Source organism: Myotis myotis, unplaced genomic scaffold, assembly GCF_014108235.1.
Source record: "Myotis myotis isolate mMyoMyo1 unplaced genomic scaffold, mMyoMyo1.p scaffold_m19_p_4, whole genome shotgun sequence".
Classification (NCBI taxonomy): Eukaryota; Metazoa; Chordata; class Mammalia; order Chiroptera; family Vespertilionidae; genus Myotis; species Myotis myotis.
In genome coordinates, this window is record NW_023416346.1 from 11,476,520 (window position 1) to 11,499,302 (window position 22,783).

The following is a 22,783-nucleotide window of genomic DNA, read 5'->3' on the forward strand; positions in this document are numbered from 1 at the left end:
ATGTTCATGGGTTGGAAAACCCAGCATTCTTAGATTGTACTTTCTCACCACACCATTCTATAAATTTGGTATAAAGCTAGCAAAAATCCTGACTTTGCAGAAATAGATAAACTGATCCCAACATGTATATGGAAATGCAAAGAACCTAAAATGGAGACTCAAACTTAAAAAAGAAGAATAAAGTTGGAAGATATAAGTATGACTAAAAGAGAATACAGACAAAATGAAAAGCTCATGCTCTGCTGGTGGAAATGCAAGTTGGCATAATCATATTGAAAAACAGTTCTCCAGTTGCTTATAAAGTTAAATTTCCACTTAACTGCATGTTCCAGGAAGGCCGCTTCTGCTATTTACCTGATAATTAAAACCATATGTCTTCACAAAGACTTGTACCTAAACTTTTGTATCGACTCTATTAGTAAAAACCCAATTTGAAAACAACCCGAATGTCCATCAACAGGTGAATGGTTACAGCGATTATGATACATCTGTGCGTGGAATAGCACTCAGCAATACAGAGGGATAGATTATTGAAACACCCAACAACTTAGATGAATCTAAAATAATTATGCTAAGTTAAAGGTGGTAGACTCAAAAGAGTACACACTGTAAAATACTGTGAGAATGAAATTCCAGAAAAAGCGAATCTAATCTATATTTTTGTCTGGGCAGAATGTAGAGGAAGGGATCCACCGTTAAGAAGCTCGAGGGGAATTGTGAGAGTAATGGCAATGTTTTCTATCTTGACTTTTGTTGTATGTGCCACTGCCATAACTCATAACATTGTATACTTAAAATGTGTGCACTGGTTCTAGCCAGTTTGACTCATTGGATAGAGCGTCAGCCTGCGGACTGAAGGGTCTAGGGTTAGATTCTGGTCAAGGACACATACCTCGGTTGCAGGCTCAGCCCAGGTTGGGGTGCGTTTGGGAGGTAACCAATCGATGTGTCCCTCTCACATTGATGTTTCTCTATGTCCCTTCCACTCGCTAAAAATCAATAGGAAAATACCCTCCGGTGAGGAATAAAAAAATGTGTGCGCTTTTCCATATGTACATTTTGCCTCAACTAAGTTGAGCCAAAAAGAAAGGAAGATCAAAAAATGAACAGCAAAATGGTAGATTTAAATGCAACCATATCAGTAATATATTAAATGTAAATTTGCCCAATAATCCAATTTAGAAGCAGACATTATTAGAAAAATTTTTAAAAGACCACACTACAGACTGCCTACATGAGTCAGTTAAAATATACAGACACTAACTGGAAGTAAGAGGATGGAAAATGACATACAAAAGTAAATAGTAAGCAAAGAAGGCTGATGTCGTTATATCAATATGAGATAAGTCAGTCTTCAAGGAAAACTATGCGACCAAAGATAAAGGAATACATTGCAAAATAGTAAAAGTAGCAATTAATCCATCTGGGAGATAAAACAATTGTAAATATATATATGCCCAATAACATAACTTCAACATACATGAAGCAAGAATTGATAGGATTGCCCGGCCAATGTGACTCGGTGGTTGAGCGTCGACCAATGGAACAGGTCACGGTTCGATTTCCACTCAGGGCACATGTCCAGGTTGCTGGCTCAGTCCCCAGTGTGGGGTGTGTAGGAGGCAGCCGATCATGGTTCTCTCTCTCCCTCTCCCTTCCTCTCTGAAATCAGTAAAAAAAATATATTTAAAAAAAAGAATTGATAGGATTCATAGGTGCAAGGGGGACAGGTTGAAAAATCACAGTAAGCGAAAGAGGGAGACAACACAATCTGTTAAGACAGAGAACAGGAACTGGCAAACGATAGCGCCCTGGCCAAAAGCAGCTCACCACCTGTTTTTGAATAGCCCAGGAACTAAGAATGTTTTTTCACTTTCAATGGATAGTGAAGAAGGAGGTGGAGGAGGAGTGGAAGGATGGGAGAGGGGAAGGAACGGAGGGGGAGGCAGAAACTGGGGGAGGAAAGAGAAGAAAGAGCAACATTAGTAGCAACAGCGACCCTATGTGGCTTAAAAACCTAAGAATTTTACTCTGTTCTTTTGCATGAGAAGTTTGTTGGCCCCTGACACAGACGGGCTGAACAATACTATCAACTACCTCCATGGACTTGCTGTGTTTAGAACAATACACCTGAAATCTGAAGTTTAGATCTGTGTAAATCACACACTCTTTTCAAGTTCAAAGGATATGTTCACCAGGATAAAGCATTTGCTGGGCCCAAACCCAATTCTCAATGAATTTAATATTTTAGGGATTGAATATGCATTCTGACCAGCCTTGTCTTGTTCCTGAGTTTAGAGGAAAAGCTTTCAACCTCTCTCTGTTGAGTATGATGTTAGCTGTGTGGTTTGTCTTTATTATACTGAGGTATGTCTTCTCTATCCCCACTTTGTTCAGGGTTTTTATCATGAAAGGATGCTGTATTTTGTCAAATGCTTTTGCTGCATCGATGGAGATGATCATACGATTTGTTTAAATCTTTCGTTCTATTAATGTGCTGTATCACAGAGATTTGCATTGTCAAAACACCCCCATTCTCTGCCTGCAGGTCCCTCCCGCACAAATGTAAGAGATTACAGCTACCTGGGCAGGAGGAAGTGTCAGAAAACAGACCTGCAGTCAGTTTGAGCCCCAGTGACTTTGTTCAATGAAATGCTTCCTTGAGCCACAAGCTACTCTAGACACTGGTCTCCCTGTGGCTGCCATACCTTTCTCACAGACATGACAGGTTTGCCTTTATTTCTCCAACTCTTCAGGGCGACCTATTTACAGACATCTACACAGGTACAAAGCCAAAAAACATACAGCCCCGGACTTTTACACAGCTCAGCCTCTCTCTGCAAATAGTGCAGGCTCTCCCTCAGGGCAATGCTGTGTTCCTCCTCTCCCTCCATCTCAGGGACTCACCTCTACAGGTGCTGGCACTGGAGCCTCACCCGTTCCCCCTTTTGGCCACTCTGGTGTTTTGTAAGCAGCTCATTTTGGGTGTTAAATAGGGGCTTTCAAGGGGAGGCAGAAGAATGACAATCTACCTCATCTCTCCCCCACTCCACCCCAGGGAGATGAGTTTTCCTCTGCCTTCTCCTCAAGGGCCCTTGTCATGACTCCAGGGAAAAAGCAGCAGCATCCTACTAGTAAATTGGAGGAACACTTGAGGGAAGGATGATGCAAGAGGGAGCCAAACAAAGGCGGAAGCTCTGGGACCCTCAGGGAATGAGGCCTTAGATGACAGGTGAGTACAGCAGGTGAAGTGGGGCCCACATCCCAGGTGAATTCAATATTTCAGACAAGCGGTGATTTATTTTTATTTTTTTGATTACAGAGCGGAAAGGAAAGGGAGAGAGAAACATCAATGATGAGAGAGAATCACTGATCGGCTGCCTCCTGCACGTCCCCTACTGGGGGTCAAGCCCACAACCTGGGCATGTGCCCTGACCGGGAATCGAACCCTGACCTCCTGGTTCATAGGTCAATGCTCAAGCACTGAGCCACGCCCGGCCGGGCATCAGACAAGTGGTGATTTAGATTCTAGGTTAGGAGGTGAACAGAAAGCTCAAAGAAGGCCCCCCCTCTGGAAACAGCCCACTGAGTCATTCCAAAAGCCTCCCCGAAGCCATTGTAACATTCCTACCATGGTCAGTTGACCAGCAGGTCTCTCTGACAGTTACTGTTGTCATGGCTATTAAGATTTGCTATCACTGCTCATGAACTTGGTTGCATGAGTCAGTTGCTCAGTCTGATGAAAGTTGTTTGGGCTGTTACAGCTGTGATGCAGCTGGACTTCTGAACTGGCCCCGGGGCATAATGCCCACACTGGGTCTCTTGGTGGGCACATGCTAGACTTCTGACTGGTTTTGCCCTGCCCTCCCCATTTCACCACGAGTCAAATCCCTTTCACCACGAGTCAAATCCCTTTCACCATGGATGACAATCATTCTACTTCTTTGAGAAGACAGAAGTTAAATTGACTCTTAAGAACTAGATTTAGAATTATAGACCACTAAAGGCTAGAAGGAGCTATTAAGAATACCTCATCTGAGCCCTGGCTGGTTTGGCTCAGTAGATAGAGCATCAGCCTGCAGATTGAAGGGTCCCGGGTTCGATTCCGGTCAAGAGCACATGCCTGGGTTGCGGGCTTGATCCCCAGTGGGGGGCATGCCGGAGGCGGCCAATCAATGATTCTCTCTCATCATTGAAGTTTCTATCTCTCTCTCCCACTCCTTTCCTCTCTGACATCAATAAAAATATATTAAAAAAAAGAATACCTCATCTGAGGCTTGAGTTTCTTCTACCACAAGTCTTGCTAAATGTTCCCACCATCTGTGACTGAAGGTCTTCGTGACATTGATCTTTCTCTTGGTTTTGCTTTCTGCACCTGGGGCTGAAACAGTAAGTTCATTTAGTTTCAACCCATAACCAACAAGCTCCTCCATATCTCAGCACCTTTTCTCAGCCCTCATCCATCTTGGGCTTTGACTGAAACCCAGCTGACTCCTGAAGGACACTGGGAAAAGAAGCTGCTCATGTCCTTCAGGGCGAGGAGGTAAGGCTGGCATTCTCCCTTGCTTCCCATTGGTACTTCCAGGCACAACTCCCACCTCTTCTGCTGTGTTGAGATAGGACTGCCTTTAAAAAAATATATGTTTTTATTGATTTCAGAGAGGAAGGGAGAGGGAGAGAGAGAGAGAGACATCAATGATGAGAGAGAATCATAGAGAGGCTGCCTCCTGTATGCCCCCTACTGGAAATTGAGCCTGAAACCCAGGCATGTGCCCTGACGGGGAATTGAACCGTGACCTCCTGGTTCATAGGTTGACTTTCAACCACTGAGCCATGCCGGCTGGGCAAGATAGGACTATCTTGAGAGCCGCCTAGCGGTGCTTCTCTCTCTCTCTCTCTCTCTCTCTCTCTCTCTCTCTCTCTCTCTCTCTCCTCAAGCTCTTTCAAGTATAAAAATAGAAACCTATATAAACAGCTCTGCTAAAAGACTATTTATAATAATGCAAAGCAAAGGATAGCCAGATTTCACGGTATCTGGTCCAAAAAGCTGAAAATCAAGAACTAAATTCACTGTAGCAAACCCCAAAGGCTAATACAGCATCCATCTCTCTTTGCCTTGCCCACCTCCACATGCAAAAGTAAATATTCACATTCCTAGCCTCCCCTGCAGCTGGTGTTGATCATGTGACATGGATCTGCCAATTTCTGATCTTTTCTCACAGCTATGACACTATTTCTCTCCTTCCGTTTACAGCAGGAAAGAGTTGTATGTGTGTGATGTTTCTGCTTCCTCTTGGAATAATCTCTCTTGAACCTGCTCCATTCATTAACATTTGAGCTGCTTTCTTCCCACCTGTTTTTGGGCTTTGCCTCTTCCTGGTTTACTTCCCTTCTGTCTGAAGAACTCCCTTCAGCATCTCCTATAGTGCTGGATGCAAAGGATTTGGTGTCTTTCTCCCAGATGCCAGAGAGAAGTTGGTGTCGGCAGCCGGAGGAAGGAAGGCTTACTCTTGCACAAATTTCGTGCATCGAGCCTCTAGTAAAGGATAAAAGTGGTTTGCCGGGCCGGGTGTGTCTCAGCAGTTGAGTGGTGACCTAGAAACCAGGAGGTCGAGGTTCGATTCCTGGTCAGGGCACATGCCCCATTGCTGGCTCATCCCCAGTGGGGGGTATGCAGGAGGCAGCAGATCCATGATTCTCTCTCATCATTGATGTTTTTATCTCTCTCTCTCCCTCTCCCTTCCTCTCTTAAATCAGTTTTTTTAAAAAGATAGTGGTACGGATGTATAGGGCATTTACCATGAATTGAACTTGCAGAACAAGAAGTTGCTCTTTGAGCGAGTGGTGAGTGAATGGGAAAGCCTCGGACATTATTGTATACTACTGTAGACTTTATAAACACTGTACATTTAGGCTACAATAAATTTATAAAACAACATGAGATTAAATCAAGCACAAGAGGAAATGATACAGTCCAGAAACAGTAAACATGAAATGTATGAGGCTGCTGCTGGTATACCAGGACATGCTGTTTTACAGCAATTTTTTAATAAGTAGAAAGATTTCCCAGCCAGCATGGCTCAGTGGTTGAGCATTGACCTATGAACCAAGAGGTCACAGTTCGATTCCTGGTCAGGGCACATGCCTGGGTTGCAGGCTTGATCCCCAATGGGGGGCCTGCAGTAGGCAGCCGATCGATCAATGAATCTCTCTCATCACTGATGTTTCTATCTCTCTTCCTCTCTGAAATCAATAAAATATTAAAAAGTAAGTATAAAGACTACACTGTAAAAGAATGATGAAAAATTTAGCAAATACATAAGCCAGTAATTGCTGTTTATTATCAAGTACTTTTATACAACTGGCAGCATAGTAAGTTTGTTTACACCAGCATCACCACAAACACGTAATTCATTGTGCTATGACATCAGGACAGCTATGATATCACTGGGAGATAGTCATTTTTCAGCTCCATTATAATCTTATGGGACCACTGTCGTACATGCGGTGTCATTACTGAAACGTCATTATGCAGTGCATGACAGTACTTTGTCATGGCGGCCCTAGGAAACTCACACAATTATGAACCAAGTAGTGATATAAGCTGATTGCATGCTCATCAATACGGATTTCACATATGAAATATTTGCCTACCAAAAGGTCACAAAGACTTTTCTCCTATGACTCCTTAAATTTTTATAGTTTTAGCTTTTTCAATGGAGAGCTAGGACCATTTTAACTTAATCTTTTTAAAAATATATATATTTTATTGATTTTTTTACAGAGAGGAAGGGAGAGGGATAGAGAGTTAGAAACATCGACGAGAGAGAAACATTGATCAGCTGCCTCCTGCACATCCTCTACTGGGGATGTGCCCACAACCAAGGTACATGCCCTTGACCAGAATCGAACCTGGGACCCTTGAGTCCGCAGGCCAACGCTCTATCCACTGAGCCAAACCAGTCAGGCCTTAACCTAATCTTTGTGCATGACAGGAGGTCAGTCCTCAGGGAGTTTGAGTTTTGTTTTTCCCGTATGGATATTCCAGAGCCTTTTGTTCAAAAGGTCACCCTTCTCCCACTGAATAATGATCTTCGAGATCTTTGTGGAAAATCAATTGACCATGTATGTGTGGGTCTGCTTCTGGACTTTCAACTCTGTCATCTGGATCTACGTGTCCACCCTGGCACCAGTTCCACACCATCTTGGTTACATTTAGAGGAAGTCTTGAAATTAGGCCATGTTACTTAAGCTTGCATTTCTATGATAAACCACACTTGATCATGGTGCATTAGTTTGTTTTTTTTTAATTGTCTAAAGTTTTACATATGTCTCCTTTTTCCCCAATTGACCTCCCCCCCAGCCATTCCCACCCCGGGCAAGCCCCCACCGCCCCAGTGTCTGTGTCCATTAGTCATGCTAATATGTATGCATACAAGTCTTTTAATATATTGTTGGATTTGATTTATAACTTTTTGTTAATTTTCTTACATTGGTGCTCATAGGGAATATTGGTCTGTAGTTGTCTTCTTTTTTAAGAAATATATTTTTATTGATTTCAGAGAGGGAGAGGGAGATAGAAACGTCAATGATGAGAGAGAATCACTGACTGGCTGCCTCCTGCACGCCCCCCACTGGGGATCGAGCCCACAACCCAGGCATGTGCCTTTTGCTGGAATCGAACCTGGGACCCTTCAGTCCCAGTAGGCCGACGCTCTATCCATTGAGCCAAATCAACTGGGGCTGTAGTTGTCTTCTTTTTTAAAAAATATATATTTTATTGATTTTTTACAGAGAGGAAGGGAGAGGGCTAGAGAGTTAGAAACATCGATGAGAGAGGAACATCGATCAGCTGCCTCCTGCACACCTCCTACTGGGGATGTGCCCGCAACCCAGGTACATGCCCTTGACTGGAATCGAACCCGGGACCTTTCAGTCCGCAGGCTAACGCTCTACTATCCACTGAGCCAAACCGGTTAGGGCAGTGGTTGTCTTCTTATGTTTTTGTCTGGTTTTGTTTCACGGTAATATTGTTCCCATTCTTCTATTTTTTGAAAAATATGTGTGAGACTAGCACAGTTTCTTCCTTAAATATTTGGTAGAAATAATAATATAGTATCTGGCCAGGAGTTTTATTTATGGAGAGGTTTTACATTATGAATCCAGCCGGGACGGTGTGGCTCAGCATTTGAGCATTGATCCAGGGACCAGGAGGCCTCTGATTTGCTTCCTGGTGGTCAGGGCACATGCCTGGGTTGCAGGGACGGGGTTAGGGTGGGCTGGGGGAGCAGGGGCGTGTGCAGCAGGCAGCCAATCAGTGAGGTTCCTCTCTCTCATCTATGTTCCTGCCTCTCCATTCCTCTCCCTTCCCCTCTCTAAAAAAACAATGAAAACATTTTAAAAAAAGAAAGAATTCGGAGTCCATTTTCCTTATTTGTTATACAGTTGCTCAGATAGTCTTCTTTCTTTTTGTCTTAGTTTTAGTGGTTTGTGTCTTTTTAAAAATATATATATTTTTATTGATTTCAGAGAGGAAGGGAGAGTGAGAGAGACAGAAACATCAGTGATGAGAGAGAATCACCGATCGGCTGCCTCCTGCACGCCCCACACTGGGGATGGAGCCTGCAACCCACTGACCCAAACCGGCTAGGGCTAGTTTGTGCCTTTCAAAGAATTTGTCTGCTTTCACCGAAGCTGTGCCAGAAGCTGGAGCAGATCATCAGCTTCATGTCCAACAAAAGCTAAGGAGGGCGGAACCGGTGAGGAGGGAGCTTCTCGGTCCTGGGCCATCTTCCATTGAGGGGGGCGGGCCTCAAGCCTGGGCTCAGGGCTGAGCCCAGGATTGGGTTGCACGGGTGAGGTCAATGTGTCCCGGGCACACCAGGGCCCCCTTCATTAGTGCCTTGTTTTGGGCCCTGCAGGTGGGGAAAGGGGTGACAGGACCTAGATCCATACCAAGCAGCAACGATACCCCCAGCCTCTTGACCTTGTGCCCACATGTTCAGACAGCATCTGCAAGTACCTCCCGGGATGTGGCCAACCTATCACGGGCCTCTGCCCTGGCCTCCCTCAGGTTATGTTCAAACAGAGGAGAAACCTGGTAAGACAGGCAGATTAAGTCATCACGGCGCTCAACCCCCTCACCCCCAGTGGCTTAAATGCACCCAAACTCCTTTAAATCTGGCAACTCCTTCCTGTCCCTGTTGTATGTCCATCACGGTGAACTTGCCAACCTCTTCTCCCCTCCCCCATTCATTAACACAAAAGAGGGGCCCTAGCTAGTTTGGCTCAGTGGATAGTCAGCCTGCGGACCCAAGGGTCCTGGGTTCGATTCCAGCCAAGGGCATGTGCCTCGGTTGCAGGCTCCCGTCGGGGTGCATGCGGGAGGCAACCAGTGGATGTGTCTCTCTCACATCGATGTTTCTCTTTCTTTCTCTGTCTCTTCCTTTCCCTTCCACTCTCTATAAAAATCAATAGGAAAATATCCTCAGGTGAGGAATTAAAAAAAAAAAAAAAAAAAAGAGGGGAGCAGGGGCAGGCCGGGAACCTAGGCCAAGAAAATAGCTTTTGATGAGACTTGGTGGAGAGAGACCAAGGTCCGATTAAAGAGCAAGTGTGTTTGGGCTACTCTCTTCCAGGCATTGTTACTGGCGCTGGGGATGCTGCAGGGGGTAGTAAGTGATGCAGAGGGTGGGAGAGGTGGAATGCAACTTTAATGAGGGGCCAGAAAAGCCTCTCTGAGTGGCTGACATCCGAAAAGTATCTGAAAGAGGTCAAGCAGTAAACCAGGTGGATCCCTTGGGGGAAGAGAGTTCCAGATGGGAAAGGGCCAGTGCAAAGGCCCTGGGGCAGGAGTGGGCTAGTGTGTCTCAGAAGGGGGAAGAGGCCAATGTGGCTGGATTAGAGGGAGCAAGGTGGAGATGGGAGGGGAGGAGGCCAGAGAGGGCACGAGCAGGATCACAGAGGGCTTGGTAGGTCACTGGAAAGCAAGCATGTCAAACTCGCGGCCCACGGGCCTCATGCAGCCCACAACGAATATTTTTGCAGCCCAGCCAATACAACGGTGTGTAAGAAACGTTTTAATAAAAAATTTGTAACTTAATTTTTACAATATCCTGTTATACATGATTATTAACAAACTACAACGTTCGCTAATGACTGAGTACTATCGTGTTGCATTCATTTCCCTTACGCGCTTTACACACAGGCTCACCATTTCTCTTCACTAATACTAACAGCGAATATTTTAGCAGCTGATTGCCATGTCATTAGTCTTGTATTGACTTGTTTGGTGTGCGCAACAGGAAACATTTTGCTTTCAGAGAACAAGAAAAATAGTTTTATTTGCGTTATGCTTATTAATTTGTGTGGTTATTCAGTGTCTGGTAAGTTAATGTTCAAGAAAAAATATTAATTTTTATTAAAATGTTTTATTATTTTATGTGAACCATGACTCATTTATTTCAGCCCTTTGTATTCAGCATGTCTCTACCGAAATAAACCTACATTTCTATGAAAATTGAAGCTTTTGCTTTTTTGCAGTCCACATACACTTAAACCTTGTTTATTTGGCCCGTGTTAGCCTTTGAGTTTGACATGCTTGTTGTAGGCTTTGGCTGTGTCTCTGAGTGAGAGGGGAGCCCAGAGCAGGTTTGGAACAGAGGAGTTCTGTGATCTGATCTAAGTGTTGACGCTACCAGCAACTTTAGCAGTCCACCTATGGGGTCAAGGCAGTAAACTAATTCTGGACCTGGGCTCCTAGAGTGCAAGCTGTGCATGATTCTCTATAAGAACGAGGGAGCTAGTTCACACACACCCAGGAGAAAAAGCACCAGACCAGCCTGGCCAGGCAAGCAGCCAAGGAGGTTAAGGAGCCCCCCTGCCCAGCTGGTGCCAGAGAAGCTCAAAGTGGAGGTGAAGAAGTTTGTGAAAACCGACCACCCGGACTGCAAAGTGACCGAGCAGAAGGATCACCGGGCAGGAACAGACTGGCCTGGAGCCGGTCTGCCTCAGGCCAGCCTGTGGTGTGTGGATTCTTGACTTCATGCAGGAAAGATTGCACAATGCGAGTCCAGGTGATTTTGAGAGTATGTTTCTTAAAGTTGGGCACAGTGAGACAAAGGAAGGACTTAGGGGAGAAGAAGCAACAGGGGAGAGCCTGGGCGGTGCTCTGCTTTGGCTCCCTAGAAACATTATAGGAAAGAAGTGGGCAAAGTCGTGGCTGCTTTTAACTCACCAGGACGTCAGAGAAAAGGGGGCTTTGGAGACAGGATCAGGGGGGTGAGGCCGGGTTGAGCTGCCACTGCCTCCTGCTCCCCTGGTTACAAGTCTCCTGGGGACCCTTAGCATTTAGGAGAAAGTAAGAAGTTCATGCCCCCCCCCCCAAAAAAAAAGAAGAAGAAGAAGAAGAAAACTAACCCTGGTTTGGCTTAGTGGATAGAAGGGTCCCAGGTTCAATTCCAGTCGGGGGCACATGCCCGGGTTGCGGGCTCAGGAGGAGGTGGCCGATCGGTGGTTCTCTCTCATCACTGATGTTTCTATCTCTCTCTCCCTTCCTCTCTGAAATCAATAAAAAAAAAAATTTTTTTTTGAAAAAAAAAAAAGTTCGTGCCCGAGAAGGCCCACTCCTGCCCCAGGACCTTTGCACTGGCTCTTCCCTGCCCGGAACTGGGTCTTAGTCTTGAGAGTTTGTATGTATTTTTCTGCAGGTGAGAGTCTTAGGGAAGGGTTTTAGTAGAATATTCATCAACTTTCCAGGTGCATCATTAATATGCTGATGCATCAAAATTAGTGTATAGGGGAGTTTGGGATTATTCTTTGATCTGCTTTACTGTTTCACTTTTGTCTTGGATCTAGCTGGCTCCAATTAGATGTTTGATATTTCCCCCCCTGACTTCATCCATCCTTGTGTTGGGCTGGCACATGGCATTAATGGGGCCTTTGTCCTCCACCCCCCCCCCCCCCCCCCGCCCCCCCCGCCCCCCCCCGCCCCCCCCCCCCCCCTGCCAGGTTGAATTAAGCTATGTATTCTCTGGTTAGGGAGGAGAGGTGTAAACCATTTGCTCTCCTGTCCTTAATTGGGAAAAGATAAGGTCTTGTGATTCACTAGCTGGCTGTACGTTGTTCAAATGGTTTGGCTTTGTTGATCTTCCCTCAGTTTCCCCATTTCACTTGCCCGGGAAATTTCCTAGCTTCTTACGGTCCTGCCTCACAGAGATGGGAACATTTCCCGCGTGCTGGCTCGGGTACCGAAAGCTCCCAGGGTTTAGGAATGACCAAGCCTCAGCGCACAGCCTCGCTGTGGGGGTGTCGGGGGAGGAGGGCGGGGCACGGAGTGTCCAGCAGGTGCAGAGGGGGTCTGAGGGAGACGGGGAGGGGGTGGGGGGACCCGGGCTATGGGCTCAGAAGAGGAAGCCGAGAACAAGGTCCCCTTACCCATTCCGAGGTCTCACACTCAGTTCCTTACCCCGATGTTCTGGCCGGTTTCTGACTTGTCATATTTCACTTGGTTCAGTAACGAGTTCGGAGAGGGGTCCTGAGTTTATCCAAGAACCGACTGAGTCCGAGGTGGGACCGGCGGGTTAGGCCGGAGCGAGAGGGGAGCGAATACGAGCACTGGGCGGGGCGCTGGGCTGCCGGGTTTAAATCTCCCGCCTCCTGCAACGGACACCTCTGAGCAGAGGTGCGGGTGTGGGGGTGGCGGGAGGGGGTGGCGGGAAACGGGCTGCGGGAGCGATGCGGGGGGGGGGGGCGGGGGGGGGCGGGGGGGGGAACACAGATGCGCCAGCAGAGCCTACCCTTCCAGATCTACTCCCCTGAGATCGCCGAGGGCATGGTGCTACCCTGGCGCTTCCTGTCTGCCCACCAGCAGTGGCTCGATCCTCAGTGGTTCTCAACCTTCTGGCCCTTTAAATACAGTTCCCCATGTTGTGACCCAACCATAAAATTATTTTCGTGGCTACTTCATAACTGTAATGTTGCTACTGTTATGAATTGTCATGTAAATATCTGATATGCAGGATGGTCTTAGGCGACCCCTGTGAAAGGGTCGTTTGACCGCCAAAGGGGTCGCAACCCACAGGTTGAGAACCACTGCTTTAAACAATACCAGTAAAGAAAAAATTAAATAAAAAAAGAGTTCCATACACGTTTAGGATTGTTATTTTATCTTGCTGAAATAACCATGCCAGCATTATGAAACGACCTTATTTATCTCTGGTACTGTTCTTTGCTCTGTATTCTCCTTTGTTATGCAAGGTCATTGTAAAGGTTTATTTTCTAGGACTACTTTTGGCACCACACACACGTATCAGTCAGACTTCAGACAGGAAAACAGAAGCCACACTAAGCATTCAACAGATAATTCAATAGCGTGTGTGGTTTACACAGGTGTTAGAAAGCTGAGAGAGCAAAAAATGGGGCAACCAAATATTAGTAACTACAGAAACCAGCTCCTATTGTAAGAACTCAACCATACGGGCGAAGGATAGCATGACCAGAACCTGGGGGCTTGGAGGTGGGCGCCTGGTAGCCATATATCTATTGCTCCAACTTCTAAAGAGAAGGGTGCTATGCAGTTTGCGCCGGTGCCTCAGGGGTCCTAATGAATGAAGCTGGCAGCTGGAGCTGGTGCTGTCTTCTGCCACTGGAGAGATGCAGTTGGATGTTGAGACGCCCTTCTCCCTTTTTCTTGCCTTGGAATCTTCTATCAGTGTTTAGAATTGTGTTTGATAGAGTCCCAGTCCCAGAATTAGAAGAGGCTGTAGGGGGACGATCTCAGGGTTGAGCAACAATAGAAGCACTGGGAAAGCCTGGATGTATTCTCTAGGTCTCAACTTTTTTCTCCTCCTTAATCCTGGAGTCCTTTTGTTCACTGTTCGGAGAGAATTTCTCAGGTCAAGCTGTTAGCTCGCTGATGTGCTCTTAAGTTGTAGCCATTCTGCTGTTCAGCCCTGTGATTGGTAGTCATGTCATGTTTTTCATTTCGAAGAATGGTTTCCTTTTCACATTAGCCGGCCCATCTTTTCTGGACAGCCCATCATCTTTTGAGAGTTTCCCCTTGCATGTTGAGTAGATCCTGGCTTCCTCCCTCACATTCATACAGACATTTAGGAGAACAGGTCTCTAGAAAGAGGGAACAGAAGATGTGAAGACCTTGCCTGAAGCAGGAGGAATATATTTGCAGTATTTGAGGAAGAGCTTTTTGAATCTGGTTTCATATTCTCAAATGCTTGGTTGGCTGCTGATGTTTGTTTGAGGATCTGGATCAGCAGTTCTCAGTGGGTGTCAGAATTTGCCTCTTAGGTAGGAATGCCATATTTAGCAAAAAAACAAAAAGGTAAGTTTCTATTTCAGACAATGGAAACAAATTATGTTTTTGTATACATATGTCAACCCGATCTCCCTAGGAGACATCTGGCCATGTCTGGAGAACTTTTTGTTGTTAACAACTGATGGGGAGGTGCTATTGGCATCTAAGGGATGTTGCTAAACACCCTGCAATGCACAAGACAGCCCCCACCACAAAGAATTTGGCCCAAAATGTCAATAGTTTCAAGAGTGAGACATTTTGTTTTATATGGAACTGTGAATTTCTTCAGCTGAAATGAGAATCCTGTTGACAAATATATGGTTTTTTGTTTTTTTTGTTTTTAATATATTTTATTGATTTTAGAAACATCGATGAGAGAGAAACATCGATTAGCTGCCTCCTGCACACTCCCTACTGGGGATGTGCCCACAACCAAGGTACATGCCCTTCACCGGAATCGAACCTGGGACCCTTCAGTCCACAGGCCGACGCTCTATCCACTGAGCCAAACCGGCTAGGGCTGGTTTTTTTTTTAAATATATATTTTTATTGATTTCAGAGAGGAAGGGAGAGGGAGAGAGAGATGGAAACATCAATGATACAGAGAATCATTGATTGGCTGCCTCCTGCACGCCCCCTACTGGGGATCGAGGCTGCAACCTGGGCATGTGCCCTTGACTGGAATCAAACCTGGGACCCATCAGTTCGCTGGCCGCCACTCTGAGCCACTGAGCCAAACTGGCTAGGGCTAAATTTTTTCTGAGTTTCTTAAACTCTTGGTTTTATTCTTTTATTTCTCCTTGGTACTTACTCATTTCTGTTCTTTGCTTTTGACCTCTAGATGATCTCACTCTGAGTTATATTTAGAGGACATGTTGGGAGTTTCAAATTTACACAGCCACTGTTACCTTAGGTGGTTTCACTTTAAAAACACTTTTATTTTTTTAATTCAATTGTTGTATTAGCGTAAGGTAGAGTGAGGGCATAACTTGATTGTATAGTTAATCAATTGACCCAGCACCCTTTGTTGAGTAGTCCTTCCTCCATACATAGTTTCTTTGTTCCCAGAGAGAGTATATTTTTAAGAAATCTATGCACATGATTCAAAATCAAAGCGTATTAAAGTGTATACAGTGAAAAATAAGTTTCTTTCCTTCTCCCTTTCTCCCAGCTGCTCAGCTTCTCTCTGCAGCTGCAGGCATTGGGACCACCTTCTTGATTTTCATGTTTATTGCAACATTTTCCATAATATTCAAGCTGTGGAAGCAGCTTAAGTGTCCGCCAATGAATGAATGAATGGATGGATAAAGAAGTTTTGGTATATGGTACAATGTAATATTACTCAGCCATAAAACTAATGAAAATCTGCCATTTGCAATAACATGGGTGGACCTGGGGTATTATGCTAAGTGAAATAAGTCAGAGAAAGACAAATGCCGTATTATCTCACTTATATATGGAATCTAAAAAAAAAAGCACACCAACTCATAGATGCAGAGGAAAGATTTGTGGTCACCAGAGGCAGGGGGTTAAAAGATACAACATTCTAGTTATGAAATAAATGAGTCATTAGGATGTAATGTACAGCATGGTGACTATGGTTAATAATACTGAACTTTATATTTGAAAGTTGCTAAGAGAGTAGATCTTAAAAGTTCTCAAAACCTGGCCGGTGTGGCTCAGTGGTTGAGCGTCAATCCATGAACCAGGAGGTCAGGGCTCGATTCCCAGTCAGGGCACATGCCCAAGTTGTGGGCTCCATCCCTAATAGGGGGCATGCAGGAGGCAGCCCATCAATGGTTCTCTCTCATCATGGATGTTTCTCTCTCTCCCTCTCCCTTCCTCTTTCTGAAATCAATAAAAATATATATTTTTAAACATTTTTCAATAAAAAGAATTCTAGAATTCTCTCCATGTCAATAACCAGAGATCTTCATTTTTGACAACTGTATGCTATTCTGTTGTGTGGCTATACCACGTTTATTCAATTACTTCCATATTTTTGGACAGTTGGGTTGTTTCCAGTCTTTTGATATTTGCAACCATTGCCACAATTAAAAATATTGTACGTGACGTTTTGTACTTGTGTAGATTGATCTGTATGATTTCCAGAGCTGGGAATTCATGGGTCTGTGAATCTATAAATGTCCGTTTGCATTCCTACCAGCAATGTAAATAGTGCCTTGCCAACAGAATGTGTTGTCAAACTTTGGGATTTTGGCCATCCAATCATAAGAAATGATATTTCTGTGGAATTATAATTTGTAGTTCTTTTATTCAGAGGGAGGTTGAACATTTCTTGATATTTTTGTTTATTTTCCTGTGACATATGTGCTCTTCCTTTATCATTGGTCTTTTTAGTCTCAATTTCTGGGAGGTGATTAAGTCCTTTGTGAGAAAAGTTGTATATAATTTTTCCCAGTTTTTCATTCTGTTTTTTGACTTTGCTTATGTTATCTGTGTGGGTGTACAAAAATGTATCTAGTAAAATGTGTCCATATTTTATTTTACAGCTTCTGGAGTCTCAGTCACATTAAGAAGGCCTTTCTACTCCCTGCTTTTATTATATTTTTTAAAAAATATATTTTATTGATTTTTTATTTGTTTTTACAGAGAGGAAAGGGAGAGGGATAGAGAGTTAGAAACATCCATGAGAGAGAAACATCCATCAGCTGCCTCCTGCACATCCCTTACTGGGGATGTGCCCGCAACCAAGGTACATGCCCTTGACTGGATTCGAACCTGGGACTCTTCAGTCCACAGGCCGACGCTCTAGCCACTTTCCACCTCCAAAGGGGTCACGACCTGAAGGTTCAGGTGGGCAGTACCTGCTGATGGCCGCCCCGAGGCCTATGAGACCATCCCCTTCAAGGTGCTGCGTAGGGAGATTGCCAAGGCCAAGGGCCACTTTGGCACTCACTAGAAGCAGGAAATCAAGCAGCTCTTCCTGTAGTTCCACTTGAACATGGAGAAGCCACCCACTGCAGTGCCTCCTGGGGTGAAGCATCTGCCACCCCCACTGTTGAATGGTTGGCCCCCAAGGTGGCACAAATACCCGAGTCTTTGTCTCCACCCCTGGCAGGAGGCCCGCCTTTGCCCCCGATTCCACCCAGTCGGTCTGCACCCTCAGAGCCCATGAGCCCTCTCCAGCTGCCCCCCTCCAGCTCTCGGGTTCCACCCACCATCTGGGGTCTATCTGCCTGCTCCTGGGGTCCATACTCCTCCTTTTGCTGGAGTCCACCCCCAGGTCCCAGGGGTCTGCCCTCTAGCAACTGGGACCCACCCCCAGCCTCCTTGGGTTCACCCCTCCAATGCTGGGGTTCATCCCCACTCCTATGCCCTGGTGGAGAGGCCCCCTCCCCCACCCTCTGAGGGCTGGGGGAACATTCCACCCCCTGCCTGGCCGAGGGAAAAGTCAACCCCTCTTTGTATTTCTGCTTCCCTGTTTTCCCGTCTTCCCTGCCCGTTACCCAATCCCCCCCCCCCCCGACCCTCCCGCAAACAAAAGTCTGCTGATTTTTATAGGGCTGTGCCCTGTCCCCAGACCTCACTAGTCTTGGGGAAACAAATTTAAAGTCGGCCCATGGACCTAAGGGTCTCAGCTTTGATTGCCGGTCAAGGGCAAGTACCTTGGTTGCAGATTCCCCAGTCCCAGTAGGGGCGTGTGTGGGAGGCAACCAGTCCCTGTGTCTCTCTCACATCAATGTTTCTCTCTCTTGCAACCTCCTCCCTCCCTTCCGCTCTCTCCAGAAATCAATGGAAAAAATATCCTCAGGTGAGGATTAAGAAAAAAAAAAGGTCATGTTCACATGTTCAATGAAATATTTTTAGGAGAAATGAATGGCAAACTTGCAAAAACATACTTCTAACTAATAATCTTGCACGTTTATATTAGCACTATTCATTTAATGTATGAATAGTACATTCTTGTAATACAAGAATAAAACTACAAAAAATATTCCAAAATGTTGACACTATTTAGTGCTGAATGTCAGGACACAATTGATTTTTATTTCTTTCCATTCCCCAATTGCTTCAGTTGCTCTGTACCACTATCTGAATCCCAGAACCTCCCCACCTCTACTACACGAGGACAAAGGCAACAAAATGAGCAGGTATGGTCGCTGAAAAGAAAGTCAGACACAAACATTTAATGACCCATTTTCTCAAGCAACAAGGATACAGAGCAAGTGGGCATAGAGAGCCAAATGCCAATATGAGCCGACAACAAAGCCCGGTTAGAGAGTAGCACTACTGCAGGAATCAATTCCCTGGGAAGTGCCTAGTTAGGGTCACCGGGTTCGGCCCCAGCCCTCCTTTCCCGGCTGACTCTCCTTGGAATAAAAGGCCAAATGCACTGAATGTTATGCATCACCAGCGAAAGCTTTTCGAGGAAGGCGTTGACGGAAACTCGGAGCAGATCAAAGTCGTCAGCAGCCCATTTGCTAAAAGTGAGGGATAAAAATCAAGTTAAAGGTGATGACTCTCTTACACCCAACCCCCCTTCCCCCCTTCCCCCCTCCCCCGCCAGACCTGACACTCGAGTGTCTCCTTGTATGCATGACACAGCCCCTCTCTGGCTAAGGTTGGCTCTTAGCCCCTGAGCACTTGCGTCCACCCCCCATCCCGCTATGGACTCCTTCTACAACTGACACAGAGAGCACGGTGCCCTTGATTTTGATCTCCCTTTGAACCGCCTGCTGGTCATTTTCATCGTCCATGGTTATGCGGGCCATCTCTGCCTCCAGGGAGCACCGGAAAGGCACGGAGAGCTTGCTGGAGGAGACATGGTTAAGGCGCCATCCGCAGTTGAATTTTCCAGTGCCTCGGGCTTCCTTATACCTCAGAGGCTGGCCTTCACCCCAGGCTCCCGCTCCAGTCGTCTGCCCCCACTCCCACCCCCACCCGCAGCTCAGGCCACCCTCAGTTCATCCTGTCCAACCTCCGCCACTCCCTCAGGCTGCTTCGCTTCCCTCCAGCCCCCCGCACCTGTCCACTCCCGTCCCACCCGGCTACCCCAGGTCCCCTCCCTGCTCCCATTTTTATCTTCCCCAGGCTGCCCTGTGCCCTGTCCCCAAAGCCAGCCCTAGCCTCGCAGGATGTCCCTGAGCCATCCCTTGGCCACCAGGCCTCAGGGCATCGTCGGAAAGGATACAAGATCTTCTTTCGGTTTCCTGGTTCTGCATCCATGGATAGTGCATATCTACCTGGCCCAGAAACATCTGCTGCCCGTGCCACAGTGGGAGCACCTATGGCTGCTGCTCCCATCGTTTCCTCATCTCCAGGGCCACCCGTGAAAGCAAGGCCACCCTGATTGTCGGGGCCGCCAGCACCACACTGGCCAGGAGGGCTGCTAGGGCCACTCTGGGTGCCGGGACCGCCAGGGCTAGTACGGCCACGAGGACCATACTGGCCTCCCAGATCGCTGGGGAGACCATGGCTGGTAGCATCGCCAGTTCCACCCTGGTCTCCAAGGCCACTGACGCACTCCCCTGCACTAGCCATACAACCTGCCTCTTCTTCGGCTGCGGCCTGCTTGGCTGCTTCGAAATCCATGTTCCCCTTCTAGTCTAACTTCAAGATGGCGGCCCCTCAGCCCAATTTAGGGAGAGACTGAAGCTTTCTCAGGAAGTCCCACCCTTTCACTGGCAACGCCACTCAGCGTGTCCAGGGCGCCTGCGCAAACAACCCATTCGCGCACAATTGAATGCCCCGAGCACCTGCGCAACAATTGAACCCCAGTGCGCCTGCGCAAACAGACTCCCTCCTCCCCTTCCCCCCGCCCCCCTCTCCGCACTCGTTCGTTTCCTGGCAAGAGAGGCCTCCTATGGGCTTCTGTGCTGAGGCTGCTGGGAACGTGACTGTTTCCCGCTATCTGGCCGAACACCAGGCTTCCGGATGAGCGTCAAAGCCGCTGGCAGCACCTGCCTGGCTACCCTCATGTAACATATGCTTGCTGAGCCCTGTCATCCAGTTCTGGGAGTGACTCGGTGTCTCTGGGCTAGTCCTGGCCTATTCATCTCTATGCACTCCACCTGCTGCTGCATCTGAATCTGCAGACGGGTGGGGCCCCGCCCTGGGGGTATGCTGAGCAGCAGTCACTCCTCCATCCCTATGTATTGCTGAGAGCTATTCCACGCACAGATGTATCATAATCGGTGTAACCATTCACCTGTTGATGGACATTCGGGTTGTTTTCAAATCGGGCCTTTTACTAATAGAGTTGATACAAAAGTTTATGTACAAGTCTTTGTGAAGACATATGGTTTTAATTATCAGGTAAATAGCAGAAGCGGCCTTCCCGGCACATGCGGTTAAGTGGAAATTTAACTTTATAAGAACCTGAAGAACTGTTTTTCAATATGATTATGCCAACTTGCATTTCCACCAGCAGAGCATGAGCTTTCGTTTTGTCTGTATTCTCTTTTAGTCACATGTATATCTTTCAACTTTATTCTTCTTTTTCAAGGTTGATGTTCCTATTCTGGATTCTTTGCATTTCCACATGCGTTTTGGAATCAGTTTGTCAGTTTCTGCAAAGTCAGAAATTATTATTATTATTATTAGGTTTGCATCAAGTTTATAGAATGGTGTGGTGAGAACATACAACTTAAGAACACTGGGTCTACCAATCCATGAACATGACCTATTTCTCCACTTAGTAGGTTTTCTTTCCTTTCTTTTTTTTTTTAAAATATATTTTATTGATTTTTTACAGAGAGGAAGGGAGAGAGACAGAGAGTCAGAAACATCTAGGAGAGAGAAACATCGACCAGCTGCCTCCTGCACATCCCCCACTGGGGATATGCCCGCAACCCAGGTACATGCCCCCAACCAGAATCGAACCCGGGACCTTTCAGTCTGCAGGCCGACGCTCCATCCACTGAGCCAAACCGGTCTCGGCCTAGTAGGTTTTCTTGAATTTCTCTTAGCAACAGTTTTCACAGTAAATATTTTGTAATTTTATAAAGTACATTACTAAGTATTTCATGTTTTGGGATACCATTATAAATGGTAGTGATTTTTAAACTTTCACTTTTCTTTTTTGTAGATAGGATTTTCTACATACACAAACATGTCATCTCTGAATAAAGAGACTTCTCTTTTTTCCCCAATTTGTATGACTTTTATTTCTCTTTCTTTCATAGTGCACTGCCTAGGATTTCCAGGACAATGCTGAACAGAATTCTGTCTTTTGCAATTCAGTATCATGTTAGCTGTAGGATTTTTGTAGATTCCCTTGTTCAGATTAAGAAAGTTTCCTTCTGGTTGTATTTTTCTGAGTGTTTTTTTAAAAATCATAAGTGGCTGTTGAATATTGTTAGACGCTTTGCCTGCATCTATCGAAATGGCCGTATTTTGCCCTTTATTTGCTGAATATGATCAAGGACACTGATTCATTTTTTGATTTGAGACCAATATTTTATTCTTGAGCTAAATCTCACTTGGTCCTGATGTATTATCCTCTTTATGGGTTGCTAGATTGTTTTCTGATATTTAATTAAGTTTTGTGTGTGTAACTTCATGAAGGATATTGGTCTGTGGTTTTCTTTCCTTGTAATGTCTTCATTAGGTTTGGGTATGATGTAATACTGGCCTCATTAAATGATTTGAAAAGGGTTTACCCTCCTCTGCTTTCTGAAAAATTTTGTATAGAATTGATAATATTTCTCCTTTAAGTATTTCATAGTATTGAGTAATAAAGCAATGTGAGCCTGGAGTTTTCTATTCTATTTCTTTGATAGATTTAGGGGATAGTCAGGTTTTTCTAATTTTTCTTGAGTCGGTTTTGGTAGGTTGGGTCATTAAAGGAGTTTGTTCATTTCATCTAAATTAGCAAATTTGTTCACAAATATTTTTCCTCATATTGTCTGGGTACTTTTGATCAGTTTTATTGGTATTAACACTAGATTGCCCAAGGAAGTCATTTTGACTGCTTTTTAATTTCAATTAGAAAAACAACTATTCAGCCACACAAAAACAGAAATGCCTACAAACAAGTACCTTTCAATAATAACTTTAAACGTAAACGGACTAAATGCTCCAAACAAAAGACATCGAGTGGCTGAATGGATAAAAAAACATGACCCATACATCTGCTGTCTACAAGAAACCCACCTCATTAGAAGGGACTCACACAGACTGAAAGTGAAAGGATGGAAAAATATCCTTCAGGCAAATGGAAAGGAAAAGAAAGCTGGGGTAGCAATACTTATATCGGACAAAATAGACCTCAAAGTGAAGGCCATAACAAGAGATAAGGAAGGCCACTTCATAATACTAAAGGGATCAATACAACAAGAAGATATAACCCTGGTAAACATATATGCACCCAATGCAGGAGCACCCAAATTCATAAAAAAACTCCTGGAAGATATCAAAGGAGAGATCGACAACAATACAATCATAGTAGGGGACTTTAATACACCACTGACAGCACTGGATAAGTCCTCTAGACAAATAATCAGCAAA

General features: G+C 45.5%; 1 pseudogene; it reads left to right on the forward strand.

The window, feature by feature from the left end:
* Nucleotides 1-3,225: 3,225 nt before the first annotated feature.
* LOC118654303 lies at nt 3,226-19,885 on the forward strand (annotated as a pseudogene).
* Nucleotides 19,886-22,783: the final 2,898 nt, after the last annotated feature.